Genomic DNA, 14,693 nt, shown 5'->3' with positions numbered 1-14,693 from the left:
TCAATGCCTTTCACAAGACAATACACTTTTTTCCTGCCAGTGCTATAAAATAAGGATGCAAGTCCTGCCACTGCTAAACTATTTAGACAGGCTCAGAGAGCCTCTTAGCTTAATTTTAGAAATAAAGAACATGTGGCAAGTCAAACATCCATCCTTCCTCCACAAAAAGTAAATATAAAAAAAATTACACTAACAAATTTAATATAAATAAATACCCAACGTAAAGTTCCACATAAAGAAAATTTGGATAAAGTCCTAGCTGTTGAGAACCATTATTTGCTGCAAAAGTGGTATCTAACAGATGCCACTTTTGCAGCATCTATTAGATACCAGTTATTCAAAGAGGAGTTAATAAAATTTTTTTTGAGGGGGTAAAAGGTGCTGGTGGTGTACTTATTCTTTTAAAAAAAAAAAGGCTTCAATTGAGGAATAAAGTTTCCAAAAAAGCACAATTTAATGTTAGAACTGTATTATTTCCTGCCATCCTTTAATTTGAAAAGCTTTAATGAGTTTATTATGTGGACATTACTGATGGGAACATAAGTCGCTTACAATTTGATGGCAATTTCAGTCCTCTTCATCTGCTTTGTACCTCATTTAGGAATTATACCATAAATTAGTATTGTTGCTGCTGCTGGGTTTTAGGTACATTGGCAACTCAGATTATACTGTGTATCATGTGGATGCGTACAAGTGTGTCTTTGCAGGACAATCTGCATGTTGTGTAGGTTGATTAGCTAACTACAGTCTTGGCTGAAGAGTCCCTCACACATTCCTCTTGTCACTGATAGGGTTCAAACCAAGACCTGTCCACTATAATGTCATAGAGGACATATTATAAATCAAATGGATGATGTTTTTTGTTTTTTTTTTTTTTTATCTAAACCCCAAACATGAAAGGTATTAAAAACCTTTCACAGTACTTCAACCCATGCACAGTACTTAGTACAGTACATGGGTTGAAGGAGATGGGGAGGGAGGGATGCCAGAAACTTTGCTCTGGTGACTAAACATGGGTTTCACCACTTCAAGCCTCCAATAAGCAAAGTGGTGGTATTGCACTGGTTAATCTTTCCCAAATTACATCTAAGCTGATGAGGAATAATCAAATTCTAGATCTTTTCTACTTGAATATGACTCATATATATGAATCCAATTGTTGTTCAATTACTTATATTTTTGATTCTCTGAAAATTCAATTCCCTTTTCCCCATAACAATATGACACACTTGTTCTGAGTAACAGACTCAGAATATAAACTATCCTTCTTCCCTAAATTTATCAACCTTTTTTGGCTTTAGAACTATTGCAACTCTTTTCATGGCATAACTGAATTAAAAGCCAAACTTCTCATAAGTTGGCTAAGCTGCATTGCTAAGGTGTTGACCAGCTGAATCTCATAAAAACTCTATTCATTCCAAAGTGTGGTCAGCTACTGAATTGACTGTAGCATTGAAAAAAAAAAGGGAAAAAGAGTTTCTAAATGGGAAAATTCAGACTAATAGGCGACACCAGATATACCCTCCAGAAACACCCACCTACCTCGAAAACTGGCTTCAGTTTTTATGCAGGTTTGATAAGAATAATGAAGTCTTCTTTTTTTTGAAGACAGTACCTTCACAATGCCTTTAAACAGCTTTGAATTCGATACACTGATCATCAAGAAAAGAAATAAATGCACTTCCAACTCCCAGTATTGCAGAACCTGATATGATTCCCACATTTATATTTAAGACTTCTACATTGGGGATGTCAAACACAGAAGTACTCAGGGGCCACATAGACAGTTCTTGGGGAGCTAGAGGGCTACATAAACAGTTCTCAGGTGGCTTCAGAGTTGACTAGTGCACAAACAGCACATCAGTGGTATTATTCAACAAAATATATTAAATATTTTCTCCTTGCACAAAAATACACTATGAATATTTGTAAAACTTACAAATTCTATTTAAATTTCATATTAGTGTATCTCCTTTAAGTGTCACCATTTACCATTTGGATTGATCATACAGTAAAATGTGCTGTAAAAGTTGACAGTGTTTGGAAGGGCTGCATGCAGCCCCCCGACCACCAGTTTAACGTGCCTGCTCTACATTCTTGATACAATCCCTGATATTTTTAATAGATATTTTCGAGATAATTTGGTTACATATAAAATATTTCCTCTCACCAAAACTCAGAATCCTGAAATGAAAGACAGAAGTGCAGCCCACTGAAATCTCATTTGCCATTTTACATTTGTAGATCGATTTCAGCCGAATATCATATACACCTAGATGACACAGACTGGCCTTCCCAACTTTTAAACTTGCTTTCCAAAAAGTTTAAAAGTTGGGAAGGCCAGTCTGTGTCATCTAGGTGTACTATGATCATTCGCCTGAAATCCGATCTACTAAATGTAAAATGGAAAATGAGATTTCAGATCCCAGGGCTGCACTTCTGTCTTTCACTCTTCCAGGACTATCTGAGCTTATGGCTGAGCAGGAATTTCTCTTATATGTAACCAATTACTCTAGAAAATATTATTAAAATTAATCAGTGTTTGGAAACAATATAATAACATATTTCACTCTGGACTCTCAACGATTAACACTCAGAAGTCAGCAAGTTTCCATTAACGTAAAAAGTAAACTTTTCAACTTTTATTTGTCCTTACTCTGTTACTGCACAAAAAAGGTGTCTAGTTATACACAAAACTTCATTTCAAAAGACACATTATGACTGTTTAAGTTAACGCAATTAGAAACACATGCCTATTAAAACAAAATCTTCTGCATACCTCAGATTGTTCAATAATAATAAAATATATAATTTTATTATTATTTACTAATTTATAAAATTTTATAAATCTACTAAATTTATAAAATATATTATTTACAATTAAGCCATAGAGCATACAAGGAAGTAGATGCTCTATGGCTTAATTGTAAATCAAAGTTTACATGGCCAAAATGTTAATCAACTATGTGCAAAAATGAAAGTTACACAACAGCTGAGAAACTAATTCAAGTTAAATAAATTACTGATGTTCAAAGTTAGGTAAATGGATCACAGCATACTGCCTAAAGTTTGGTTAAGGTAGCATGGCACACTATAACTTTTTTTTTGGTAGTTGTTGGCGCATCGGCTTCTGTGGCCATAATGCACCTCCCAAGGTTTTTGCAGTACTTTGATCCAAGCCCGAGGCGGGATTCAAAACCGCGACCTTTGGGTTGCCAGGCAGGCACTTTACCCACCTGGCTAGCCCGGTCAGCCACACTATAACTGAACAGAATTATCCATAGTGACTGTTCTAAGTACTCTGGGTAAGTTTTTCTCATATCAGTAATCGAAATCATTAACAGTCTGAATATTAACCTGGAACTTTTTGTTAAAGATCTAAAATATTGTAAGCAGTGCATGTTTATGGTACATCAGCTGGTCAAAACTCGAATTTATATGAAATGTTTTATTTCTTGTTATCTTGTGAATACTTATATATGTCGGAGATCATTTATTATATTGTCATTTCTTTTATTAAATATATTATTTACTATATTCCATGTAAGCCTATCTGGCCTGCGTAGCATACAGAAAATGCCATTTATATGTATACCATAATCGGCATATATACACACAGTACTGCCATAAATACTGTCACATGTGTTACTGTATGTAGCCACAAAATGAAAAGACACAGGAATTCAAAACTCTGTGGGTTTATTCTTAAACACCCAAGAAATGAAGCAACAAAGCACTCATTCAAAATGTCGCCCCCCCCCTTGTTTTTTTATACAAGACCTCAAACGTTTCGGCCATTCACCAACATCCAGCGGGAAATTGGCCACAGCATGCTCCAGTGATCTCGTCAGGCTCTCCAATGTGGCATGCCTTTTACCATAGACCATCCCTTCCAAAATAGCCTATAAATGGTAATCAAGTGGATTAAGGCTGGCAGGGGGCCATTCATCATGCTTGATGAACTCAGGCACATTCTCTGTCAGCCATGTTTGGGTGATCTTTACCTTGTGGGCAGGTGTTGAGTCCTGTTGGAAGATCCAGTGCTAACCATTAAAGAGAGTCTGATTGAGGGGTCTCACATGCAGCTCCAGAATATCATTCAGGTACACCCTTGCACTGGACTTCACCCCCTGAACACAAAAATGCATCTTTGTTACACCTTCGTAAGAGACTCCCCACCAAACCATCACTGATGCTGGATGGTAATCCCTTTCAACCCTTTTAATGGCCCTAACACGCCTCTGCAGAGTTATGGGCATACACCTTGTCATTTTGACAGTTGTAACTCTCCTCAATAGTAAAAATCTTTTCATCTGTGAAGAATATCTGTCAATGCTTACCATTCATGTACTGATGCTGCAATGCCTCTGATCTTTTTTGCCCTCGTTCCATCAGAGCTGAAATTAGGAACTGTCCTGTTCTCCTGTAATAGGCACTCATCCCTAGATCACTTTTGATTATGCGTGACATCGATCTTGGTGATATTTCCATTTCTCTGGACATGATTTTCTGTTTTCGTAGGGATTCCTACGAATTCTGTTCTCCACTGCCTTGATAGCAGCAGGCAGTGGCATAGGAATGCCTAGTCACTGGGGCAGGTGCCGAGGGCATTGGTATCAGAGGGGTGCCACTGACAGACAATATCAGTTCCATGTCAAGCTATTTTGACACCTGAGGCTAGCTGATGAAATGGCGCCCATAGATGTTGCATCAGGATGAGAGCAGAGGGCGGGGTGAAAATTAATTTTTGCCAAATGGCGTGTTTTCAGAGGGCAATTCAAACCTGCATGCATCCTTAAATCCGAGTACATACTGCATAGCAGCATACATCTATTTGACTTCCAGAACGCAATTTCAAGGGACCAATCAGGTGACCGCTTCGTCGGTATATGCTTGAATGCACAACACTTCACCATTCAAGAACTGTATATGTTCTGAGATACTGAATAAGTTTGAAGTTATTAATAATGTGTATATACTGTTTTTGTGCCATATAAACAGATGATCGTGCATATTGTAATTTTTAATTTAGGTGATACAGAAGCCTATGGTAGATATATGCTGGCCTGTAATCAAGTCAAAAGGGAGGTTAGGCAGGCAAAGGAAGATTGCGAGAAATCTTTGGCAAAAGATGCAAAGAGTAACTTATGTAAACTCTAGAAGGAAGAGGGTGAATCAGGTTGCTCCACTTCATGTCGAGGATTCAACTGTTGATGATCCTGCTTAGGTAGCTAACAAACTCAATCAGTATTTTGCATCTACATTTACAAATGAGGAGTTTTTCTGGGAGGGGAATGCCAGAGGTGTATTAAACCTTGGCAATGAGCTAAATGATTTCTTAATAAATGAGAGCCAAATTGAGCAGGAATTGTTGAAGATAAACATAAGAAAGGCACTTGGGGGTGGATTGGATCTATCCAGTTATATTGAAGGAGGCAGCAAAGGAAGTAAGCAAACCATTAGCCATAATTATGACAGGTTCCTTGGACTCAGGGGATGTACCCATGGGCTGGGGATGTGCAAATGTGACCCCAATTCACAAAGGAGGATCAAAGGGTGACACAAATAATTACAGACCTGTTAGTTTAATTTCTGTTCCAGGGAAATTAATGGAGGCACTGGTTAAAGAAACACAGCAGGATCATCTAGACGAGACTTCAGTTATAATTCAGACACAGCATGGGTTTGTTAAGGGGAGGTCTTGTCTGATCAATTTGATTGGATGCAAAAATTTATTTTGATATCATATACTTTGATCTTTGGAAAGCTTTTGATACTGTTGCACATGGAAGACTACTGTACAAATTGGAGCAGTGTGGCATTAAGGGCAAGTTGCTAGAATGGATAAAGGAATGATTGAGTGGAAGAAGATAGAGTGGTAATCAATGGACAATGCTCTTCATGGACTAATGTTATTAGTGGAGTCCCCCAGGGTTCAGTGTTGGTTCCATTTTGTTTTCTGTATTTATTAATGATACTGATGAAGGTGTATCAGGCTTAATGTCTAAGTTTGCAGAGGATTCAGATATTCACTTCAGCGAAACAACAGATCACCCTTTGTTGGGGTACAGGAAAACCACTCTCTCATAAAACTCTAACAGGGTGCTTACAGTAGAAGATTAACCAGAGCCTATTGTCCGAATGTTGAATACCCTTGATCTGCCCACTGGCTATGGATACACAAAAAGTAGTTGACCAGCTTGACTTCTTGGTATGTGGTAGTAGAGGTATATGATACAAGAAAGCAAGCTTATGTAGCATCAGCCAAAAAAAAAAAATAATTAAAAAAAAAATAAATAAAAACCCATTTCACACATCCATTCCCTCTAAAAGTTTGTCGAGTTCCTCCTTGAATTTAGCTATCAATTTCTATAACAGATGGAAGTCTGTTCCAGCAATCAACTACCCGCTGGCTAAGGCAAATTTCTGCACATTTATTCTATAACTGTCTTTCTCAATTTGAATTTATGCTCCCTCAGGCTCGTAATCTGAAAAGTAGGAAGATCTTAATCCCATCAGAAGAATTAAGCCTGCTCAACCCATGATTGATTTGATTTGGTAGTTGTTGGCGCATCGGCTTCTGTGGCCATATTGCACCTCCCAAGGTTTTTGCAGTACTTTGATCCAAGCCCGAGGCGGGAATCGAACCCGCGACCTTTGGGTTGCCGGGCAGGTACTTTACCCACTCGGCTAGCCCGGTCGGCCTTGCTCAACCCATTCAAGGCCTTATACGCCTCAATCAGATGACCCCCCTCGCAAGTGCCTACTCTCCAGAAGCTGCAATTTGCAGAACTTGAGCCTTTCTTGGTAAGAGAGAACCCCTTCGTTCCCCTCACCAATCTTGTTGCCCTTCTCTGCACTTGCCCCAACAGCTCTACATCCTTCCTAATTTGAGGTCTCCAGACCTGTACGCAGTATTCAAGGTGTGGCCTGACCATTGCCTTATACAAGGGGATAATCACCTTCTTATCCTTGCTCACAAAATTCTTGTATATCATTGACAAGATCCCATGACTTGCTCTGGCAGCCTGTCTGCACTGTTCAGAAAACTTCATAATTGACTGCACATTTACTCCCAGGTCTTTTTCATTTTCTACCACCCTAAGTATCATACCACACAATTGGTACGGTTCCTTTTCTACCCATATGCAGTACTCTGCATTTGTCAATGTTGAACTTCAGTTGCCACATCTCAATCCATTTGCCCAAATTTTCTAGATCCTGTTGCAGTACCACACTGCCATTACTGTCATTAATAACTCTGCTAACCGCTGTATTATCTGTATATTTGGACATTAAGCCTGATATACCTTCAATAATATCATTGATAAATATACAAAACAACATTGGACCCAATACTAAACCCTGGGGCACTCCACTAATAATATTATTCCACAAAGAGCAGCGTCCATTGGTTACCACTCTCTGTTGTCTCCTACTCAACCACCCTTTTATCCATTGTAGCAACTTGCCCTTAATACCATACTGCTCCAATTTGTACAGTAGTCTTCCATGTGCAACAGTATCAAAAGCTTTCTTGAAATCCAAGTAAATCACATCAAAATTATTTTTTGGCCTCCAGCTCCTTTGTGACCACATCATAGTATCCAATCAAATGTGGGACAGGAAGTTGGATAGGTTTTACGGGTACCACTAAGTTGGTAATCTTTTAAGCCAAAGAGATTACCATTGTGCTTAGCAACAGTACGTACCCAGTTAAGTCTCTTATAATCCGTTAACCACATAATCTCATATAGAAAATTTTCTTTGTTCTACAAACACTATTTTAAATGTAATTGCAAAGGTGAATTCAAAAAAAATTCACTAAACAGAAAAATCTGGTATAAAGAAGTTCATTAAACAAAGATCAGACTGTACTTATTTATTATGATAATTTTATTTACGTGCCTTTTTACGATGGCTTCACTAATTATCGTAAAAAGGCGAGTAGCCACGAATTTGCCAAGGGAGCCAAACACCTAGCTATGCCTCTGGCTGTAGGGGGTCCTCACAGTTCTTGCGTGGCCAGACTGGGGCCTGTCATCAATTCTCTGTTGTTCATTGTACCTATCAATTGCCCTGTAGACGAATATTTGGCTTATTCCAAGTGGTTTCAGAAGTTTGAAAATTGTAGGTGCATCATGTCTGGCCTTATGAAAACTTATGACAGTAGTCCTGTTTTCTTTATCTCCCCATTCCATTTTCACTGGCTTCCTTTACTAGTTGATGATACCTGTTAAAGAAAACCATACATTATTCAAAACCTACAGCTCTGTGATATAATTTTCTATTTTTACAGGAGTCTTACTTTCGTGCAGGTATATATGGCAGTACTGCGTATATATGTGAGTGTAATAATGAGGTTGCTTGTTTATTTATTTAAAAATTTAGGAAAAGCAATCTGGTCTGAAATTCATCGAAACGGCCGTTATTATCTTTTTTTTATGAAGTGTCATGAGGCTCATGTGTGCCCATCTTTGAAGTTCAACATTTCATGATGAAGTCTATGCGTATGCATAGCATATTCTGCGGCAAACTTTCGCAGCACGGTGATTCATTATAAGCGTTTACGAATTTTTATTTAATAGCAGAAATAAACTGCTGACACTCACATTTTTAAAATGTGGATAGCTCACCGAATACGAGTTAGGTACGTCTATTCTAATGAAATTCTTCAGTTTGCGACGCTGGCTATCCTCCTTCAAAATAAAATACAGAATCTTAATAAATTTAGTTACATATAGGTCCAAATTTAAAACGTAAATCTATCAAAATGCATAGCAATAATTTCTTAACTGCATACTTTTCTAGCTCTTTCAACAGTTGTATTCTATCAAACTTTCTCAACACAACATCTTCCAAATATTTCAATATTACTAAGTAAATTTACCAGAGCCACAGGTTACTACACATACGGAAGCGGAAGCATACTATACTGCAATTCACACATTCTATACAAAATTTTGATTATATACTTCATATTGAAAGTAATACGACTATATAAAATACATAAAAATTAAAATACACGTAATTCTAATAATTCTAAACAATAAAATCAAAGCCGGTAGTGGATTAAAATTTAATTCGTAAAACTCTGTAAATTACGCCATATTGGATACCTTGCGGCTCCTTGTGAGGTAGTGAATGTTTACATTTGGGACGATTTGTAAGATCTTTTACTTTACTGAATGTTACTTTTTAGTCAATAGCTTGTAAAGGAATTTCTTGTAGTATTTTGTTAAAATATTTTCTAGAATTAAATTCTGAATTTATAGTATTGAGTGTGTTTATACGAAATAATTTGTTTATAATCTATGGTAAAGGTGACCGATGTTGTAACGAATTTGTAAATTAAAGGTAACAGATTCTGCGGCCTCACCATTATCTCCTTTACAATAAATATTCCTTATTGCACTTTTTTGGCCAGTTTTATGACTCCCATGTGCAGCAAAATTTTCACTTTGAGTCATTAAGAATTAATCTTTAAAAATTAGTTTAAAAAAAGTGCTATGAATGTTCGATAGCACTTTTTAAGCGAGCATTTTCGATAGCACCTTTTAATCTAATGGAATATATTTTATTATTATTATTCATATGGTGCAAGGAAGCCTGAGGCTTATGCTGCACCAGCCAAAAAAAAAAAAAAAAAAAAATCCGAGTTACTCTGAGAGAGAGAGAGAGAGAGAGAGAAAAGTAGAAAAGAATCACCGAGAAAGAGTGATAATATTCAGCTCAGGACCCTGGGTGTGCCAAGCCCATACTCACCAGATGTGAGCCCCTGGGGTTATCTAATGGAATATATTATTTTCAATTAATGGAACTCCTCTTCAACTGGATAAAATTTATTTATTTATTTAAACAGCTTGATTAGATTAATCATATACATTGTTACTGTTGAACAGTGTGGATTCTATTGCCTTGGTACTTATACTAAATTTATTCCTAAGCCAACTGGTTAATTAAATATAGGGGAGGATCAGGGTAGATCGAAAGCATTAGCATTATGAGCGACAGTGGTTTAGTGGGTGCAAGCAGGCAAAATTTATTATTTAAACTACATTTTTTTTGTAAAGGGGTGAGGGAAATTAGTATCACATTTTGTTTACACAGGAAAATTGCCAAGAGTTGTTACTGGGGGAGGATATTTGCTATGCATAATTGATAATAATTCAGTATCGGTTCTTACGAAGCATTACAAGTTCTCCATCTGGAAATCGTCCTGTTACGTTTTAAATTATGTAAGTCATCAACAGTATAAACACAAATCATAGTCAAAACATTAGTATGGATATAGGCAGAAACATCAAATAAATGCTATTAAATACTAATTAACATATCTAAACAAGTACTAAAAATGCATCAGTAAAATTTTCTGAAGTTAAAAAGTTAATAAGGTAAGCAGATTTCAAGAACATATTTTTAGAATAATATTAACCAGATAGCTCATACAGTCACAGTCAAGAGCACATAAGTTTACAGATGCTTCCACCTCAATGCTGTTTATAACACAGCATAAATGGTTAAAATTATGGGAGGTAAGTAATATTGAAATAAATTCATCTATAGAGGTAAATCTATTTTGTTTCAGCATTATAGGGTTTTTATCTAGGGTTTCTAGGGGAGAAAAAACAAGTTTCATTTTTCATTCCAGATCTTTGGTTCTCCAGTGATCAGGCATTAGATTAATAAATGATGCTACAGACTTTACAAGAGGGAATTAAGGGGGATCCATCCAGTTAAGATTTTTGTATATTTGAAATCTGGAAATAGAAAATTGGAAGTTGCATTTTATATTGGTAGATAGCAGGGTTCTGTATTCAGCAGAGAAAAAGCTTTTCAAATCGGAAACAGCATTGACTGACCAGATTCCAACTGCATAAAGTATTGACATAGTCATATGTAAATTAATACATTTCATTGTAATAAAAGGACAGGGCACAAATTAAATTTTGGATATGATTCCACAATTTTTTAAGGAAGTACATTTCAATTTCTTGATTTGAATGTTTTTTAACATTCAAATCAAGAAATTGAAATGTGATTTTTATGTGAGATTGGATTTTTAGCAAACACTACATGAGCTGATTTTTGGGATTTGATTTGAGGATTAAAAATTTTGAAATTATTAACTATTAACAATAGTTCTGAGTGCATATAAACTATTATTTTATTTAATTTCCTGAGCCCTTGAGAATCCACTTTCAGGCCTGTTCACGTTATAAACTCATCTGATTGTATACACGTTTTATACAAGGTCTCCTAGCAGAAACCTACCAAACTTCAAGGTTGATTTGTCAAGTGATTTTAAGCAAAAAAAAAAAGTTCAACTGGGGTCTGATTTTGAATTGTTATGGAGCTATGCTGCTTGAATTTTAAGAATGGCTATGGAGTTTTGAATGATAAAAATAATAACAATAAGCAAACACATGCCTAATATGTACAAACATTTAACTGATTAGTACTAGGTACGTGTCTGCATATTCTTTAGTGCCATTCAAAACTCTATAGGTATTTTTAAAATTCAAACAGCCATAGCTCCATAACTGATCAGAATTGAACCCATGTCGTGATATGAGTTTTTTTGCTTAAAAAACTTCATAGACTTGATTTCTGAAGTCCTTAAGGACTTGAAGAATCAAGACTAGAAGTTTTGCAGATTCCTCCTAGGACACCCCTTAAATTAAAGAGATATTGATTTCTCCTGGGGTAGCATACACAAGTACTAGTATATACATTGTGAGATTTAATGATAATACATGACCACAACACAAAAATTGCGGAGCCTATTGTTAACTGTGGTGTTGTTATATCAGTTGACTTAATTGGTCAGCAGTGGTGCCATTAATTGTAACAACAGTGGCGCCATTAATTGTAACAACAGTGGCATAACTTCTGCAAAAAAAAAAGTTTTTGTGTTTTTTTTAAATTCTGCCTGGTGTATAGCAATGCTTTTACTAATGGATTTTAATATTTATTAAGTGCAATTTAAAATTTTTTAAAGTAAAAAGGTATTTTTCATATCTCTTATTTTCAATGAAACAGAACATTAATTTTACTAAAAAAAAACATTATAAACATAAAATGTAAACATGAAACTATTAGCATCTTCCATTTTTTTATAAAATTATTAAATGCATGAACATTCAGCATTATGTAGGTCCACATATTTCTGCATTAAATATATATTAGATGTATATATACAGAATGTGGGTATGAAATGGTAGGGAAAACTCCAAGACCCTGCCTTCTTTGCTTCTAGTAATACGAGAAGCAAACGAATGAACCAAGTTGGCCCACCAGATGTGAATGGCATAAATATTTATGCCCTGTAGCTGAAACTGAATAAGTATTTTGCACCTACATTTGAATGAGAAGTTTTTAGGAGTGAGAATACCAGAAGTATACCTAATTCTAACTGGGAGGTAAATGCTTTTATGATAATTGAGAGGAGGAAAAGTGGAAGAGAAAAATTGTTGAAGCTAAAAATAAATAAATCACCTGGAGCCGATGGAGTACATCATTTATAATTAATTTAGCAAATAAATAAAAGTTAATCACATTAAGAAATTTAAAAATTTTTAATTTTCACAGAGTTTGTAATTATCAATGGACCATCCAGTATCATAACATGAGGTTGATTAATAATGGCCACTTTGGGAACTTTGCATTATATGAATATAATTCTAACAAGCAATGTAAGCACTGATATTTTCACTTCGTCACTTGATCGGCCGTTCTAGAATACTATTTTTTTTTAGTATACCTTCTCCACCCAGTAGGTGACTGACTTTTAATTGCAATTTATAGAACCCCAGACTTCCTTGGTAGGAATATATGTTTCTGTGCCTCCCGCTTCCCCTAACTAATCTTGTTGCTCCTTTCAAACAGATCTATGAGGTTTCCATACCTGTATACAGTATTCCATTTTGGCACCTAGATCTTGAACAAATTTGTTGAGACTAGTACTAACTTTTTTTTCTTTCATTCTTGTATACAGTGTAATGTCAAAATAAAAGAATAGCATTAAAAATTACACAGTTTTAGTTTCATGCCTTTATTCCAAAAGTATTGAGCAGTTACAAACTGTAATATCACACTTACTCATCTGACTTTTCTGGCCCACCTGCTAATATAGATGTGCCTAACTTGTGACCATGTGGGCAGCTCTAAGCCTTATGTTCCCCATCTCCAAGCTTAAAATTAGTTTTTCACAAAATGTGGTTTCAAACTGACTTCTGAAAATATCTGTTTTTAATAGTATTCAGTTTTTCTATATTTCTTTCTTATGATGTTTTATGTATCTTTTTTAGTACAGGCAACCTCAGTATAACATGGTACTTCTACAACACAGTTTCATTCTAACATGATTGATAAATTGTGGAAATCCTTGCACAACACGGTACATTTAACACGATTAGAGAATTTCGGCAAACCTCGCATAACAGGGTATTTTTGAGCTTTTGGGCAGGGGAAACCTATTATGGTGGATATAATTTTTCAACATTTCCACTCTTTTTGAATCCCTGCTGTTGACTCGCTAGTCAAAAAAAATTATTGAGAAATCCATGTATTTTATTTTGTTGGGAAATCCCCATGTTACGTTCTGTGCTATTGAACTTGTACTTGTTGAACATGTGGAAAAATCTAGATTTCCAAGTTTTATTACTATTGAATAGCACACCAGGCCATCCAAAAGATTTAAGTTCCAAACGTTGAAGTTATGTACCTACCACCACAGTTAGCATTAGCATAGACATTTGATGCAAGAAAGCAAGCTTATGCAGCATCAGCCAAAAAAAAAAAAGAAAAAAAAACCACTTCCACTTCACCCCTCTGTTCGTTCAAAATATCTGTCCAGCTGAGCCTTAAACTTATTTAGGCTATCAACTTCCACGACAAGGGATGGAAGTCTGTTCCACCAACAAACCACCCGCTGGCTAAAGGCAAATTTCCGCACGTCTATCCTACATCTGTCGTTCCTCAATTTGAATTTATGCCCTCTCAGGTGATTATTCTGAGCGAGAGGAAGAATCCCATCAGCATTGAGCATGCTCAAACCATTCAAGGCTTTATACACCTCTATCAGATCACCTCGCAGGTGCCTAGTCTCCAGACACTGTAATTTGCAAAACTTAAGCCTTTCTTCATAAGAGCACCCCTTTGTTCCATTCACTATTTTTGTTGTTCTTCTCTGTACTCGTTCCAGCAGCTCTACATCCTTCTTGAAATGAGGCCTCCAGACCTGTATACAGTACTGTAGGTGTGGCCTGACCATTGCCTTATACAAGGGAATAATCACCTCCTTATCCCTGCTAGAAAAATTCTTATATATCATTGACAATACACCATGAGCTACTCTTGCAGCCTGTCTGCACTGCTCAGAGAACTTCATATCTGCCTGCACGACCACCCCCAGGTCCCTTTCATTCTCTACCACTGTCAGTGTAGTACCACAGAGTTGATACGTTGCTCTGGGGTTGCTGTTTCCCATGTGTAGTACTTTACATTTGTCAATGTTAAACTTCATTTGCCACCTCTCAGCCCATCTGCTCAACCTTTCCAGATCCTGTTGCAGCAGCATAGTGTCAGTAGTGTCCTTGACAACCCTGCCTACCTTTGTATCGTCTGCAAACTTCGACATTAAGCTTGATATACCCTCATCAATATCATTTATGAATACAGAAAACAATAAT

The 14,693-nt window shown here is 36.2% G+C and overlaps 2 protein-coding genes across 2 annotated transcripts in view; one reads left to right on the top strand and one right to left on the bottom strand.

Moving 5' to 3' along the window:
* The window catches only part of Sys1 (Sys1 golgi trafficking protein), a 49,690-nt gene extending 40,992 nt beyond the window's left edge, over positions 1-8,698 (bottom strand). Inside the window, exon 1 of the mRNA XM_090378689.1 lies at positions 8,613-8,698. The gene's annotated coding sequence lies outside the window, so the exon portion shown is untranslated. The remainder of the gene's footprint in view (positions 1-8,612) is intronic.
* A 398-nt stretch (positions 8,699-9,096) lies between these two features.
* The window catches only part of LOC150082550 (cytochrome c oxidase subunit 4 isoform 1, mitochondrial-like), a 45,100-nt gene continuing 39,503 nt past the window's right edge, over positions 9,097-14,693 (top strand). Inside the window, exon 1 of the mRNA XM_090378688.1 lies at positions 9,097-9,166. The gene's annotated coding sequence lies outside the window, so the exon portion shown is untranslated. The remainder of the gene's footprint in view (positions 9,167-14,693) is intronic.

The sequence above is a fragment of the Mastigoproctus giganteus genome, chromosome 7, assembly GCF_048544385.1.
Source record: "Mastigoproctus giganteus isolate SK-2022 chromosome 7, ASM4854438v1, whole genome shotgun sequence".
In the NCBI taxonomy this organism is placed as follows: domain Eukaryota; kingdom Metazoa; phylum Arthropoda; class Arachnida; order Uropygi; family Thelyphonidae; genus Mastigoproctus; species Mastigoproctus giganteus.
The sequence above is the reverse complement of the archived record's forward strand: the minus strand, read 5'-3'. Positions and strand labels throughout refer to the sequence as shown.